A 17,623-nucleotide genomic window follows, 5' to 3' on the forward strand; every position below is an offset into this window, starting at 1 on the left:
GCCAGACCCTTAAGCCACTGAGCCAGGCCAGGGATGGAACCCGCAACCTCATGGTTACTAGTTGGGTTCATTAACCACTGAGCCACGATGGGAACTTGAAAGTGGTGCTCATTTTTATTAGACTTGAACAAAGCATGGGTGCAAAACTCTGTCTTCCAGAGCAACTACTTAAAACAGACTGAAAAAAGCAAACAATTGTATAAGGAAGGAAGGCTGCAATGCATAATAAAAATATTTAATTTATCCATAAACCATAAATATAGCCTATATATAATAAATACTAGCTACCTATATAGGCCATTTAAAAATAACACTCATCCTGGGTGGAATTTAAACTTCAAATACATGCTGCTTCCTTGAGACTAAATCTGAGTAAGCAAATAAAAATTACAACTAGGGAAAAAAACAGTACTAAGCAAGCACTAACCAAAATGAAGCCTGTGCAACAATATCCCTTTCAGACAGAATAAAACACAAGGCAGAAGTTACTATTAAAGAAATGAAAGAGTAGTTCACTATTTAGCTAGAAGAAACAAAATTATGTCTGAGGGAAGTTCTTATCATGGTGCAGCAGGAATGACTATCACTAGGAACCATGAGGTTGCAGGTTCGATCCCTGGCCTTGATCAGTGGATTCAGGATCCCAAGTTGCTGTGAGCTGTGGGGTAGGTCACAGACATGGCTTGGATCCTGCGTGGCTGTGGCTATGGTGTAGGTCGGCAGCTGTAGCTCAGATTCGACCCCTAGCCTGGGAACCTCCATGTGCCTCGGGTACAGCCCTAAAAAGCAAAAAACATTATAAATCTGTGACTAGTAAGAAATCTTCAAGTATTTACTTCCTTACTTATCTTTACAGATGCACCTGCAGCATATGGAAGTTCCTGGGTTAGGGGTCTAATAAAAGTTGCAGCTGCCAGCCTACACCACAGCCCCAGCAATGCCAGATCCAATTCCCACCTGTGACCACACTGCAGCTCGCAGCGACACCACACCCACTGAGTGAGGCCAGGGGTCGAACCTGCATCCTCAAGGGCACTATGTCAGGTTCTTAACCCCCTGAGCCACAAGGGGAACTCCAGAAAACTTCAAAGTTTTTATACAGACACCACAAAGGAGAATGCGATAGAGTGGTAACACATGTATCCGAAGGCAGATAATTAGGAATGATAAATGTCACTTCAAAGCCCAAAGCACCTAAATGACTTACAGAAGGTGATTCAGCAAGTTAACACAGCAGATTCTCTTCAAATGCACAAAGGACTAGGACCAGATGCTGGGCCATAAAACAAGCATACAACATTTCCTAAAACTGAAACTACTAAGGACGGATACCCTCATCACCATGGATTTTGCAGAAATTAAAGTGCAAAAAGACAGAAAATTCCCAAATGTGTGTAAATTAAACACCATTAACTAAGCCATGGGGCAAAAAAAATGGACACAGACAATTAAAAAAATACTTTGAATTTAATGATAATTGAAACGTGACTTGTCAAAACTTGTGTGATGTCCCCAAATTTAGACATAGAGGAAAATACGCATCTTGAAAGGTTTATCTGTTTAAACAATGCTAAAAATTAATGCTGCGAGCATCCAAGTTAGAAAAAAGAATGCAAAACCAATTGGACTGAAGTGTTGGAAGAATGAAGAATGTAAATCAAGGTAAGGGCAGGTATTAATCAAATGAAAACTGGAGTTCCCACTGTGGCTCGGCAGGTTACAAAACCAACTAATATCCATGAGGCTGCAGGTTCCATCCCTGGCCTTGTTCAATGGGTTAAGGATCCGATGTTGCTCTGAGCTGTGTTGTAGGAAACAGACTCAGCTAGATCTGGTGTGGCTGTGGCAGAGGCTGGCAGCTGCAGCTCCAGTTCATATGCCACAGGTGCAGCCCTAAAAAAAAGAAGGAAGGAAGGGCAAAAAGACACTAGAAAATTTCCAAATACCTGCAAATTAAAGAAAACACAATTAACTAAAACATGGAGCAAATAAGATAGAAACAGGCAATTCGGAAATACTTCCAATTAAATGATAATTAAAATGTGCATTGTCAAAGCCTGTGGGTGAGAGGTTCCCAAATTGAAACTTAGAGAGAAATGCCTATCTGTTTAATTAATGCTCAATGGTGCTGCTGTAAGTATCTTTCTGAGCAAGTTGCAAAGAGAATGCAATGAACTGGACTGTAATATTAGAAGGCGGTATGTCAAAGTAAGGGCTGACATTAGCAAAGCAAAAACTGGAATTGCTTCTGAAATACTGGAGCAAGAATGTTTAAGAGTCTATTCTTCCATAAAAGCAAGGAGGACCCACCCGCAAAAGCTGTCCGAATTTACACATTCAAAACTCTTGCAAGCATCAATGGTTTCTTGCCATCATTCAAGAAAAAGGGTTGGATTTTGCCAAGAGCAGGAGGCTTGGGGTGTTTTAACTTGATCCATTCCCCATTCCTTTCCTCTAACTTAACGGTCCATGGAAGTCAACAGATTTGCAAGGACCACAGTTCCTCAAAAAAAACCCACAGCAAGAGAACCTTCTCTATTTGATCCATCTCAAAGTTTCGTGGAAAAGCGCTGTTTACGGGATTTTTAAATTTGATGCTTGGTCAGAGAAGAAAGCTCTTCCGCCACCTCGGTTAACAGGATACATGTGGTTCTCTGGTGCACATGGAACCCATCCTTAGGTAGAACCTGAATTAGGTCCTACAAGCCTCAACCAGCTTACAGGGATTGACACCTTGCCAAATCTGTCTCTGACCACAGGGGACACCCATCGGTCATCCTGAACAGGAGGGAATGGGGGAAATTTACAAACATAGAAGATAAACATGCAACATCCATTAGCGCCCAAAGCACCAAAGAAGAAGTCAGAAGGGAAATGAGCAAAGATTTTTGAGATCAATGAAACGAAGCAGACAATATACCAAAAATGTGTAGGATGCAGCCCGACTAGAGCTTCCAGAGCCATGTATTGCTGTAAATGTCTATACTGAAAAATAAGACATTCTCCAAACAGCAACATAACCCTTCACCATTAGCATCTAAGTGAAGAGATTAAACCCAATGCAAGCAAAAGAGAGGAAATTATATGTATTAATGTGTAAATAGATGAAATAGAGATGAGAAAAGCAACACAGAAAAGCAACAAAAATCAAATGGTTCTTTGAAAAGCTCAACAAGTGGACAAATCTTTACTTAAGCTGACCAACCCTGAAAAGGTTGACCCAAATTATTGAAATCAGAGAGTTCTTGCTGGAGTGCCGCAGGTTAAAGATCAGGCATTGTCTCTGCAGTGGTTTGGGTCACTGCTGAGTCACAGGTTTAAGCCTTCATGGCACATGGAAGTTCCCAGGCCAGGGGTTGAACCAGGGCTGCAGCTGCCGGCCTACCCCAGAGCCACAGCAACACCAGATCTGAGCCACATCTGCAACCTACACCACAGCTCACAGCAAGGTCGGATCTTTAACCCACTGAGCGAGGCCAGGGATCAAACCCACGTCCTCATGGGTATTACCTGGGCTCATTATTGCTGAGCCATGAAGGGAATGCCGAAAAATAATAATAATAATTCTTGAAATCAGGTGTACCAGAAGTATATTACAAGCAGTCTTACAGAAATAAAAATGATGCATCATTGCATGCTGACATATTATATAACCTAGATAAAGTTGACAATTTTCTAAAAGGACAGAAACTGCAACAGAAAGTGCAAAGACTGACTCAAAACAACAGAAAACCTAAACTGACCAAAATAACAATGCAAGGATTGAGTTAGTCACCACACACACACACACACAGTACATTTCAGATGGATTTTCAGGTGAACTCTACCAAGTTGTGTGTGTGTGTTTGTTTTTTCCTTTTTCTCTTTTGGCTGCCTGGCGTCATATGCAGTTCCTGGGCTAAGGATTAGATCTGAGTTGTTGCAACCGACTCTGCAGCTGCAACAATGCCAGATCCTTAACCCAATGTGCTGTGCCAGGGCTCAACACTATGGCCCAGCCCTGCAGAGATGCTGATGTTCCCACTGCACCATAGTGGGAACTCCTCTACTAAGTATTTTAGAATTAAAACAATAACCTCAAGAAGACTTACATTCATAAGAAAAGGGAGAAACTTCCTGATTCACTCCATGAGGATGGCATTGCCTTCATACAAAAACCAAGAGAAGACACCCCAAGAAAACTACAACACTGGGACTGGTGAGTCCTATGGTGCTTCTATACACGCACCTGTATGTTCACTGCAGCACAATTCACAATCGCCAAGAATGGAAACAACCTAAATGTCCATCAACATATGAATGGATACAGAAGATGTGGTCCATATACACAATGGAATATTACTCAGCCATAAAAAAGAATGAAAGAATGCCCTTTGCAGCAACATGGATGGAACTAGAGATTCTCATACAAAGGGAAGTCAGTCAGAGAAAGAGAAACATCATACAATATCACTTCTGTGTGGAATCTAAAACATGGCACCAATGAACCTCTCTACAAAACAGGAACAGACTCGCAGTTGCTGAGGGGGAGAGAGTGAGATGGATGGGGAGCTGGAGATTAGCAGATGCAAACTACAACACTGAGAGTGGATAAGCAATGAGGTCCTGCTGTACGGCACAGCACACTCTGTCCAGTCTCCTGGGACAGACCATGGTAGAAAATAATCTAAGAAAGGTAATCTCTCTCTCTCTGTATATATATGACTGGGTCACTTTGCTCTACAGCAGGAACTGAAACATCATTATCAACTATACTTTAATAAAAAATATGTAAAAAAATATAGCCAATACTCCTAATGAACACATGCACAAAAATCCTTAATAAACCTTATTCATCAAATGTGGCAGCATGTCATGAGAAGGGTGCCATGTGACCAAATGATGCTCATTCTACCATGATGAAATATAGCATCTTCCAAATGTGAAAGCACCTTTCCTGGATGGAAAAGGGAATCTCTTTAGAATAGCACTCATCTTCCCCATCACCTGAGTGCTGTGGGACCATCTGCAGGCAAGATTTCTGTCCTGAAAGCCCAGGGTCAGGCTTCTCAGGATGCTGGGTCCTCCTCAAGAGATTCAGTTCTGCAAGCACGTATATTAAGTGAGTTCCGAGTGCAGACAATCTGATGACCAGAACAGCAAGGCACCGCCTCTGAGATCATAACACAGAGTAAAGCAAAGAAATATGATGAAATACACAGACTCAGCCCATTACATTTTATATGGCTTTTTTTTCTGGCCTCGGTCACAGCATGTGTAAGTTTCCAGGCCAGGGATCGAACATGTACCACAGCAGTGACTCGAGCTGCTGCAGTGACAGTGTATATGGCTTTCATTTATGAAGACAATGGAGCGATGCAAAGATCAATGACATAGGGATTTTTCAGTGATTGGCAAAGACTGAAACGTCTGATTATGTGCTGGTTAAGAAAAAAAGCTTGGGAAATTTTAAAAGAAAAAACCCTTTATCCATTTTGGAGACGGTAAAATGATACAGCCCCATAGTGGATGTTCTTTTGATATTTGCAAAGGTAAATATACTGTATTTGTCACAGTGATTTCAATAGTCATAATTCACCAAAGGACACCTGCTGAAACGTTTGTATAAAGATGGCATTAAAAACAAAATATATATATATCTTAATTGAAGTGCCAATAGATTCTAATAAGTTAAATATCTGCATGGTCAGTTTAAATAAATTGTACTACACCAATTCTGTAGAATAGTATGCAGACCTTTAAAAGGACAGGGGAAATTTATATTTGCTAATACAGGCACACCTCAGAGATACTGCATGTTCAGTTCCAAATCACCAAAATAAGATGATCTCGCCAAAAAGCTAGTCTCGAGAATGTTTTGTTTGCCCAGTGCATATAAAAGTGATGTTTACACTCAGTGATAGCCTGTTGAGTGTGCAATAGCATATCTTGAAGAAAACAAGGAGTTCCCATTGGGGCACAGTGGAAATGAATCCGACTAGCATCCATGCGGATGTGGGTTCGATCCCAGGCTTTGCTCATTGCTTCCAGCATTACCATGAGCTGTGGTGTAGGTTGCAGACACAGCTTGGATCCCATGTTGCTGTGGCGCAGACTGGCAGCTGCAGCTCTGATTCTACCCCTAGTCTAGGAACTTCCATATGTCACGGAGACAGCCCTAAAAAGCAAAAAAAACAAACCCCCCAAAATGTATAGACCTTCGTTTAAAGAACAGCTAGCTGATTAAAAAAAAAAATGCTGACCATCCAATCCTCTGAGCCTTCAGTCATAGCAATAACATCAAAGATGATGGATCCCAGATGCTGCAAATGCAATAGTAATAAAAATCTCACAAATATAATACTAACGAAAAAGCTGGAGGTAAGGGCGGTTCACCAAAATGGGACCGACACCAAGGGAACAAGATCTGTTGGAAAAATGGTGTTAGTAACTTGTTACCAGCTGGCCACAAACCCACAGCTCTGTTAAAAAAAAAACAAAACACAGGATGACAAAACAGATTCTGGAAAGCACAATAAAATGAGGTCTGGGTGCTCTCTCAGTAATCGAAGGGATTGGTTCCAGGACGGCCATCGATACCCAAATCCAAGGACGCTTTATGTAAACGGCACATGGTATTGTATATAACCTAAGCACATCCTCCCAGATACTTTAAATCCTTTCTAGATTACATAGTTTCAAACACAAAGTAAATGATATGCAAAGAGTTGCAGTTTGCTCTTTGCACCTTTCCGGAATTTTTTCCCAATGTTTTTACTCTATGTTGGAGGGCCAACTATACTTCCTAATGGTACACTGTGATGCTTTACATGAATAATTTGATGCTCTCTGCATTTTTGCTTACTAGACCCCTTTATGTATTTTTAAATGATCACAATAATTTTGCTCTCTCATTCACAGTTTTCTGAGACATAACAATACCAGATTTGAAATAACTCACCCACTCATTCGCAGTTCTGGCTTATTATCACCTGCAATGCCCGTCACAGACTTTCTGGATTTCGTGCTTTTTGAATTTCTCTGTCTCTGTGTTGTCTCTGTCTCTCTTTCTTTGCCTCTCTCCCACATTCTCCCTCACTCTCAACTCTCTGTCTCTTTGTGGCTCTGCTTCTGTCAGTCTCCCTCTCTCCCTCTGCCAATCAGCTTTGGATTTTGTGTTTTTTTCCTGCTCTAGAGTAACGTTTCTTTTTCCTCCTCCTCCTAGTCAAACTATTTTCCATGTCTTTTATTTTTGCTCCTCCCTAAATGGCAGGAAGATCATACACCTGTGTTTGCACCAACGCTTGCTTTTCCTGATTAACGACTCAGCATGACTCAGCTATCTAAAAATTAAAATAGGGGCTAATGTTTAAAAACACAGCCAACACAGGTTTGTTTACAGGTTGATGACAGCAACATGCAATACCAAGAAATCGATTTCCTCAGGGTAGAAACGTTTTCAGATTCCTGCTTTCTTACTAGCGTCTTAAAATAACATAAACGTTGTAGGAAACAGTGCTTGACTAAGTTTGTACTTAACGTTATACTAGATATAGTTTTCTAAAATGTCCTCATTAGTGGAAAATGTGCAGAAAAACCCTTCCAACCCAAAATAGACATACTTGCCACTTTATTGCTAATTAACTATCTGAAGCAATTATGCAGGACAATAAAACTCAATTTAGGCTACTAATAATTCAAGGTGGAATTTAATTGGGAGACAAACTAAATCCTAGATTATTGCTGCTGTCTACAGTGAGTGAATGCAAAGACAATCCTTTTGTTAACGTTTCTATGTAGTCTGGCTTTTCTTTTGTTAAGAGCAGAAACATACAGAGGCACAGATTTGTAGGTATATGGAAAAAATGAATCACCAATTGGCAAATTTCACATCTCCAAATTAAAATGTATTCCTAGACAGTAAAGCCTTATTCTATTAAGTACTTTAAAATGCATTAGGACAAGCAGTTGGTTATGAAGCAGGTTATAATCCAGCAAAATGCACTGCTAAGTTAAATTTGTAGCTTTCTTAGCTTTATTGTCAAAACATGTTTTCTAAGAGGTCCTGTGACCCTCTACTTCTGTGCACTGGGGGAGCACGATTTCTGGGTCAAATTAGTCAAGGCTTTCAAGAAGGATATGGGTTTGGAAGCCAAAGACATCTCTGTATTGGTTGCATGTATTTATATTGGTTACATTTATTTGTACTGGTTACATTTATCCCTTTGAAATAGCCTTGTGTCTCCAATACAACACACAATTTGCTCTCTTCTTCAATCCCGACTTAATGGGCTGTAGAGGCGACGAAGCAGACATGCCGACTCCTAGAGGTGAGAGGTCCCCTAGTCCCCCTGTCTCTCGTCAGGCACCTGTCCAAACAGGTGGTAGGATCCACAGCATTAGCAGTAGTCAGGACATGGCTGCTGGGAGGGACCTTTAGTCTCATTGCAGGTGCATGCTTTAGGGCAAAATCAGGGCTCCCCTGGCATCCAGAACCTTTGAGAAACATGTGAGCTCTCCAAAGCGGTCTCTTCTCACCTCTCCGGGAATGACCTAGTGGGGCTCCTGGGCATACAAGCCTTTCCCTGTCCTCCATTTTTTGTTCCTGGGAAATGGGCTTCCTTCAGCCCCCATGACCTTCCCTGAGTTTCCAGGGACAGGTTCAGAACAGGTGCTGATCAGGGAAGCGAGGGGAGGCAGAGACCAGGGAGGAGCCGTCAAGACGCAATAGTACCGCCTTGGGGCAGGTGCTGGTTCCCTCTCAAGAGATACACATAATGATGCAGGCATCTTATACACTTAAGGGAAAAGTAATATTCCTCATGTTTCTTGCAGAAATGACGACTCTAAAACTGAACAGCTTAGAGCCCTGCCTTGTACGTCTTGCTCATTGCATCGTGTCCTAAGCACATCACCTGTGAGCTAAAGCTCAGGCATCCTGCACACACTGTCCTGTGGGTGGAAGATGATGAGCCCATCATGTTTTCCAGGAACTTCCCTGGTTTGTTCTCATCTCTGATCAATATGCCCTTTTCACAAGTGCTATGACTCTAGGCACGAACCCAGAAAACCATCACCAGGATCAGGCTCAGATCTTCTGACACGAGTTTCTATGACCAAGATTCCCCCAAAGAAAGAAGAATGCATAACTGTCCCAACCATGACTCTTCATCTGAAGCCCTGTTTTTCTCGTTTGAGACTATTAAACTCTCTGCAATTCTTCACGAGAGGAGGGCACCATCTTTAAGACGTGAGCCTACGGTGGCCCCCTTTGCTTGGCAACGCAATAAAAGCTATTTTTTTTTTCCTCCAGCCAAAAACTCTGTCTCCCTGTTTTTTTCTGGCACCAGTGGACAAAGGCCAAATTTTGGCACCAGTGCCCCTGATACCCATGAAGCCAATAGGTGAGTGGATTCTTCCTCCTACTAAGCCTGGAAAAGTGTGAAGACCCTTGTGAACAGAAAAATGTCACGCAAGCACACCTGGAGGATATAGATGGCTTTCAGATGCATTAGCACCTCCAAAACAATGATGCCCTTTGCTCCTGCCAGGTTACCATGATGAAAGATAAGGTCTTTCTGTGTTTGATAATCTATCAATATAATCTATTCACTCAACCAGTGGAAGAAGAAAGCAAGGGGATTACGTGAAAAGACACAGAAAGTGCTTTGGACAATACTTGTGCAGCTCAGTTCTACCAAGGAGAACATAAGTAAAACAAAATGAGAACTCACACAACAAAAGCACCTTCTACAACCAATACCAGGATTAGACTGAAAAGCAGACAGGCGCGTCTTCTTTTTCTATTACACCCAAGGTTTTTTTTTTTTAAAAAAAAAAAAAAAACAATATTCTTGGAAATGCAATGAGACAAGTAAACGGGACTGAGTTATAACCAGTGGAAAAGAACAGATCCAATGGGAATTCTAATTGATGACTTGAATGTGTACCTACAAGGATGTATTAAAAAGTTATTAGAAGGAAGAGGGTCATTTGGCAAAACTGCTGAATGCAAAGGAAATACACAACCTGGCCGAGCTCTTCTCTTATCCCGGCAATCAAAACCTCGCAAGAACTATGGACAGATTCTAGTCAAAATCCAATAATTATATAAAATATCTGCAGGGCATTTCATTGAAAGAGGTACTAGGAAAAAAAAAACAAACAGATCAAATCTCATTAAAGGAAACAAAACACGATCTGAACCAGGGAAACGACAAGCTATCTTCTCAAAGGCGTCGACTTCATCTGATGTAAACACCAATTCCACCCAAATTAATATGAGAATCGACTGCAATTTAAATCAGCAGCCTAACAAGCTGTGCTGTGTTTTTCACTGGAGAAAGTGATCCTAGAAGTCATGAGAAAGACACCTTTGCAAGGACAGGAAAGACACACCTTTTCGCCATAATCAGTCATCTAGGGAGTTCTCTCATGGTGCAGGGTCACTGCTGTCGCTCGGGTTCGGAGATGCCTGGCCTGGGAACTTCCACATGTCTTAGGTGCGGGGGAAAAAAAAAAAAATCCAGGCTTCGTGCTCAGGACATACTATAAACATACCCTCGTCAGATGCATAAGCTACTGCTACTGGCGTACAGAATTGAAAGTGCCCCAGGATGCCTCCCAGGAGAAACCCAGGCTTTATTTCATCTCACCGCCTGGAGGGTGTTACCCATTATGGTTCCTGATGATTCCTGCCCCCTCCCCCACAACGTGCATTAGCTTTTAAGCCAAGTTCTCTACTGGTAATTTTTCCTGGGTTAGACCCTAACTGAGACTACGTCCCCCTTATACTGCTATAGCTAATATCAAGTAGGCCTATGAGTAGGTCAAACATGGTCCATCCAAACTGTGGAATCTGGGAACTCCTATCACGGTGCAGTGGAAACGAATCTGACGCGTATCCATAGGGATGCGGGTTCAATCCCTGGCCTTGCTCAGTGGAGTAAGGATCCAGCGTTGCCCTGAGCTGTGGTGTGAGGTGCAGATGTGGCTCGGATCTGGGGTGGCTGTGTCTGTGGTGAAGGCTGGTGGCTACAGCTCTGATGGGGCCCCTAGCCTGGGAACCTCCATATGCTGCAGGTGCGGCCCTAAAAAGCCAAAAAACAAAAACAAAAAACACTGGAATCTTGGAGTTCCCTGGTGGTCTCGTGGTTAGGACTCTGGCACTTTGACCTCTGCAGCGTGGGTTTTGTACCTGGGTCTGGGAACCGAGATCCCACATCAAGCCACCACCGCGTGCTGTGGCAAATAAACAAATAAATAAAAATAAAAGACGATGCAAATTCTGAAAAAAAAATTAAATGTGGAATTTGAGCTTTGGGCAGAGCTTAGTTCTGTGGTTTGGGTAGGGAGTGCGTGTTGGGGTTTGGAGTGGGGGAAGGGCAGACAGAAAGGCAGAGGGAAGCAGGGAGGGAGAGGAAGAGAGAGATACAGAAAGAGAGGGAGGGAGAGAAAAAGACAAAGACAGAGAGAGAGGGAGGGGGAAAGAGAAAGGAAAGAAGGAGAGGAAGAGACATACAGAGAGAGAGACACATAACACAGAGACAGACACACACATACTCACACACAGAGATGGAGAGACAATGCCAGCTAAGGAGAACATGACTACTTTCCTCCAAGTTCATGGCCACGCAGCTAGGATTTCAGTGTTCAGAGGAACATGAGTAACTCCCCACGTCATCCCCCTCTTACCTAGCTCACTAGCTAAGCATCACTTCAGAGGAGACTTGAGGGGACCCTCAGGTCTTGAAGCAGGAAGTTCGAATGCCAGGAGGCAGGTCACAGTGAAGGCAGCTGGCAGGTAGCTGGCAGTGCTGAAGATAGCTGGGCAGGTGCCGGCCTGCGTCTGATCATCACCCCCTTTGAACCTGAACGAGCACGGTGGCTAGAGAGCACTGGACATAAAGGATGGACAGGAACCTCAAAGTCCTTGAGACAGATTCTTCATCCTCCCTGAGAACTGCCTCCCCAGATACCTCAATCAGCCTGGCTGCTGTAACACTGTAACACTGCCAGAGACGGGGTGGGGTGGAGGGGGAAACCACGATGTTTATTGTCTCATAGACCTGGAAGCAGGTAGACCAGAGCCGTTTGCAAGAGGGCTGCTGTCTGGGGAAGGTTCTGCTGCTGCTGCTGTGCAGATGGTCGGAGTCTAGCTGTGTCCTCATGTGGTGGAGAGAGACACAGACAGGCAGAGAGAAAAACAGACACACAGAGAGAATGAGAGAGACAGAGAGATGGGCAGAGAAAGAGACAGAAAAAATGAGACGCCGAGAGATATAGAGACACACAGAATGAGAGAGATTGAAAATGAGAGACAGAAAGAACATGATAGCAAGAGAGAGAGAGAAACAGAAATTGAGATGAAAGATTAAGAGAGAAAATGAGAGACAAAAGGAGACAAAAATGAGAGCGATTCTTCATGCTTGTTACAATCCATGCATCAGAGACCCCACCCTCATGAGCTCATTCCTCCAGAGCTGAACACCCTGCAGAGAGGGCTACACCCTAGGCTCCTGGCTGGGACCCACATGTCCTGTCCAGGGCATTGGGTCCTGCCAAGACAGGACAGCTGGTTTCCCTGGGGCAGAGACACAATTCTGCAGTTTGCACTGCTGTATGGGCGGAGAGCGGCAAAGGTCAGCACGGATAATCCAGATGAATAGAGAATGAGGCAGAGGAGGTGGCCTGGCGATGGTGAGCAGCTCCGGACAGAACAAGAGAGCACGCAGGCAGTCAGTGGGTACTTCCAGAGTTCTCACAGAGTGGGGGCAGCAAGGAGGTGCAAGAGGGAGGCACCAACCCTGAGATACGGAAGGATGACCAAACCCGGGAGAAGCAAGCACACTTGTGGCTGGCACTCTGAAGGGCATGCGTGCGGTGAATTTGGTTTTATGGATGTGTGTGTGTGCATGAGGACAGCCTGTCCTCAGGAGAAGGATTTACCAAGCCACCGGACGTCAGGAAAAACCACACATCATCTGGAATCATCACAGGGCCGTTTTCCCCACAGGCACTATCTTTTATCTTTCTTTTGGGGCTGCACCTGCGCAGATGGAGGGGTGCCCGGGGCCAGGGGTTGAATGGCAGCTGCAGGGGCAGGTCTACACCACAGCCACAGCCACGGCAGATCTGAGCTGCCTCTGTGACCTACACCACAGCTCAGGGCAACGCTGGACCCTTAACCCACCGAGGGAGGCCAAGGATGGAACCCACATTGTCATGGACACCATGTCAGGTCCTTAACCTGCTGAACAACAACGAGAACTCCCTGAGGCATTTTAAATATCGATTTCTTTGGCTACAGCCAGGGCGTACAGAAGTCCCCCAATCAGATACACAAACTGAACCACAGCAGGGACCCAAGCTGCTGCAGTGACCACAATAGCTCCTTAACCGTGAAGCTATCAGGGAACTCCAATAGTGACTGATGTTTATATTTATTTTTGTTTATCCTAAAGCTCTACATTAAGAGGTCTGATGACAAATGTGGAATAAAACACCATTACAGCATCTATCCTCCCACAGGTCTTACTAGTGAACCAGTGTTCTAAGAAGAAGCCCCTGTTTCTCGACACAGAATTATTGCTCTCTGGTTCCAAACTGTGTGAGGTGCTTAGAGCCACCACCCAGCCTCTTCTTAAGTCTTTTATTTCAACCCTCTTTTGCATCAAATTCTTCTCACTTTTAGCCAACTCGGCTTCTTGGCTTTTCCTTCCAAACGAGACCTTTGAATGGGGGAACCCAGGAATAAAATTCAACTGGCTGTACACTTTCTGGCAAGTTCCAAACAGTCTAATCACCACTGGGAACTAGGTAAGAAAGGGGCCTTAGAGAAAATCAGCCTCCTGCCATCTGTTCACAGCCAGCATCCTTTCCTTACAAATGAAAACCATCCAAATATATCCAGAAGGTTATAGCTTCACTGGCGACAGGTCCTTGCATAACCCCAGGGTGGGGTCAAAGATGCACGGTTATTTGTATATATCTTTAAAAGACTGACTACCAAAAGGCAAGGGAAAGTCAAATATTCCACAATGGTACCCGTGACCGGTGTAAACACACAACTCAGCATCAAGTAATGAACTAAAGTTAACTAGAGGTTGGATCATGGAAGCTCCAGGGCAGAGGGGCAGATAGAACCCTACACATGGTCTCTGAAACAGGACAGGCTGCTTTTTGTGTGTGCACGAGTGTCCATGCACATGGGGACTGAGTGCATGTGTGTGTGATGGATGCCCGAATGCATGTATGTTTACACATGTACATGTGTGTGGAGACCTGTTCCATTTGCACCCGACAGAGATAAAAAAAAAAAGCCCTTCCTGGAAGGAGGGACCTCTACCTTTTGTTTCTGTGTTCCCAGAGAGCCTGAAATCCTTCCTAAATTGCTCCAGCTAAGGCATTGCAGCTGCAGGTTTACAAGCCTAATCAAGCTGGTTTTCTCTAAATGGGAACAAATTATGGCTCAAAGAATCAATGGACGAAAGCAAAATGATCATTTTACTGTTATCGCTGTGTGGTTTTAACGGCCTCCCCCCACCTCTTCTGGACTTAAACTCTGCTACTTTTATTCATGTGGCAGAAATTCAAGAATGTTTGTCTATGCAAAAGGGACACGTGCTATATGGAAAACCATAATTAGAAAAGATACAGAGAGTTCCTGTCATGGCACAGTGGTTAACGAGTTCTGACTAGGAACCATGAGGTTGCGGGTTTGATCTCGGGTCTCGCTCAGTGGGTTAAGGATCCGGCACTGCTGTGAGCTGTGGTGTAGGTCGCAGACGCGGCTCAGGTCCCTCATTGCTGTGGCTCTGGTATAAGCCGGTGGCTACAGCTCCGATTAGACCCCTAGCATGGGAACCTCCATATGCTGTGGGAGCAGGCCTAGAAAAGGCAAAAAGACCAAAAAAAAAGGAGAAGATACAGGCACCCCAATGTTCACTACAGCACTATTCACAACAGCCAAGACATGGAAGCCACCTAAATGTCCATCAACAGAAGAATGGATTAATAAGATGTGAACCATATACACAGTGGAATACTACTCAGCCATCAACAAGAACAAAATAATGCCATTTACGGCAACATGGATGGACCTAGAGATGATCACACTAAGTGAAGGAAGGCAGAAAGAGAAAAGGAAGTATCCTATGATGTCACTTTTATGGGGAATCTAAAATATGACATAAATGAACTTATCTACAAAACAGACACAGACTCAAAGACATCAAGACTTGGGGTTACCAAAGGGGACGGGGGGAGGGAAAAGTTAGGCGTTTGAGATTACTAGATACACACTACTATGTATAAAAGAGATGAACAGGGACCTACAGCACAGGGAACTATACTCAGTATTTTGTCATAACTTATAAAAGAATCTGAAACTATGTATATACACATATATACATGTGCACACATACATATGTAGAAATGAATCACTTTGCTGTATATCTGAAAGTAACAACATTGTAAACCAACTATTTCTTAAAAAAAAAGATGATAATAAAAGATGTCAACAATAAAAAAAGAAACTATGTACATGAAAAAGATATGCTCCCTCACTTGGAATAATCCACAGTCTAATGCAGTCTCCATACATTTCAAAAGGTCCAGTAAAGATGAGATGACCTAAATAATGTCCCTTCAGTATGGGTTCTGAGGTCCATGCAGGCAACCTGTGGACATGCAGAGCAGTAAACCCTAAGAATAATCTTGTTTTTCAGGGCTGCACCTGCGGCATATGGAAGTTCCCAGGATAGGGGTCGAATCGGAGCTGTAGCCACCAGCCTACACCACAGCCACAGCAACTTGGGATCCGAGCCTCGTCTGTGACCTACGCCACAGCTCACAGCAACACCAGATCTTTAACCCACTGAGCAAGACCAGGGATCAAACCCACATCCTTATGGATACTAGCTGGGTTCGTTACCACTAAGCCACAGTGGGGACTCCCCTAAGAATAATCTTATCTGTGCTATAAGAAAGGGGTTCTTCCATAACCATGGAAGAAACTCAAGAAGAAAAACATGTGTATTTGTACCAGCATATAGCCATTGTTTTGGAGGTGATCTGAGCAAGCCATCAGCTACCTTAGGTGTCTGAGTTATCCACTGTTCCTAACTGCTGCCCTCAGAAGCAGAGTCTCACTGATCAGGAAGACAAATACTGATTAAAAGAAATGCCACAGGAATTCTCACTGTGGCTCAGCGGGTTAAGAATAGGGCATAGTGTCCATGAGGATGCAGGTTCAATCCCTGGCCGCGCTCAGTGGGTTAAGGATCCAGCATTTCTGGGAGCTGTGGTGTAGGTCACAGATGCAGCACAGATCTGGTGTTGCTGTGGGTGTGGTGCATCAACCCCTAGCCTGTGAATATCCAGCTGCAGGTGCAGCCCTAAAAAGAAAAAAAGAAAGAGATTCCACAGATTGCAACACTGTTTGAAAACTCTGGTGAACCAGGTAATTGGGAAACTTTTCAGCAACAGTCTTTGTTTTGTTTTGTTTTTTAGGGCCACACCCCTGGCATATGGAGGTTCCTAAGCTAGGGGTCAAATCAGAGCTGCAGCTGTCAGCCACAGCCACATCAGAACTGAGTCTCATCTGTGACCTACACCACAGCTCCCAGCAACACCAGATCCTTAACCCACTGAGCAAAGCCAGGGGTTGAACCTGCATCCTCAAGAAGACAGTGACAGGTCCTTAAATTGCTGAGCCACAATGGGAACTCCTGAAAGAAAAATTGCTTATAAAATGTAATTACTGATGCTGTAAAATATAAAAATAATTAAGCAATTTCACCCAGAGCTGTTAGCAGCTGAATGAGCATTTTGTGACAAAACCAGAACTTCCTTCTTTTTCAAAGAAAGCCAAACTTTTCATCCAGATCCATGATAGAGTGGGATATTCCAGAGAAGAAAGAATGCAGGGGAGTTCCCGTCGCGGCCCAGTGGTTAATGAATCCGACTAGGAACCATGAGGTTGCGGGTTCGGTCCCTGCCCTTGCTCAGTGGGTTAAGGATCCGGCGTGGCCGTGAGCTGTGGTGTAGGTTGCAGACGCGGCTCGGATCCCGCGTTGCTGTGGCTCTGGCGTAGGCTGGCAGCTACAGCTCCGATTCCACCCCTAGCCTGGGAACCTCCATATGCCGTGAGAGCGGTCCAAAAAATAGCAAAAAGACAAAAAAAAAAAAAAAAAAAAAAGAAAGAATGCAGATGAAGAGAAAAAGCAACTAATCCAATTTTTCAGGAAACCCTCACCCTGAAGGACCATGGCTGATGCCCCCCGGCGATCAAAGCTTTTCTTCTTTTCTCAAATGCCTATTATTTGACAACATCAGGGGGTCCGTCTCCCAGATCCAAGTGCTCCCCAGTGAAATTCCTTTGAACACCCCAAGATGAGAGCTAAATCCCTATCTACTGAATGCCTATTCATGCAGATTTTTTGGTACCCTGAATTCGAACTGCTAGAGGGCAGAAGCCGGACCTCAGCACTCGTTGTTCTGCCTGATTCATTCATGGGGTGGTACACGGAACCACAGCCTCTCAGACTTATGGAATGGTCCAGGGACTCGGGGTTGCTGATTCCACCAGCAGCGTAAGAGGGAAAGGAAAAAACCAACAAGCATTTCCCACCGTGGTACAGAT

The 17,623-nt window shown here is 44.0% G+C and overlaps 1 protein-coding gene across 7 annotated transcripts in view; it reads right to left on the bottom strand.

Moving 5' to 3' along the window:
* LOC146394446 (uncharacterized) overlaps positions 1 to 17,623 on the bottom strand; it is a 276,943-nt gene that overhangs the window by 196,251 nt on the left and 63,069 nt on the right. Inside the window, exon 1 of one of the 7 annotated variants that reach the window (XR_014834960.1) lies at positions 6,941 to 7,273. The exons of the other annotated variants lie outside the window; for them this stretch is intronic. The gene's annotated coding sequence lies outside the window, so the exon portion shown is untranslated. Of the gene's footprint in view, positions 1 to 6,940; positions 7,274 to 17,623 lie in introns of those variants that run through there. 7 annotated transcript variants of the gene reach the window in all.

The sequence above is a fragment of the Sus scrofa genome, chromosome X (assembly GCF_054392235.1).
Source record: "Sus scrofa isolate SSC_HxYL_T2T_F1_AM1 chromosome X, Sscrofa_HxYL_maternal_Yorkshire_Landrace_v2.0, whole genome shotgun sequence".
Taxonomy (NCBI): domain Eukaryota; kingdom Metazoa; phylum Chordata; class Mammalia; order Artiodactyla; family Suidae; genus Sus; species Sus scrofa.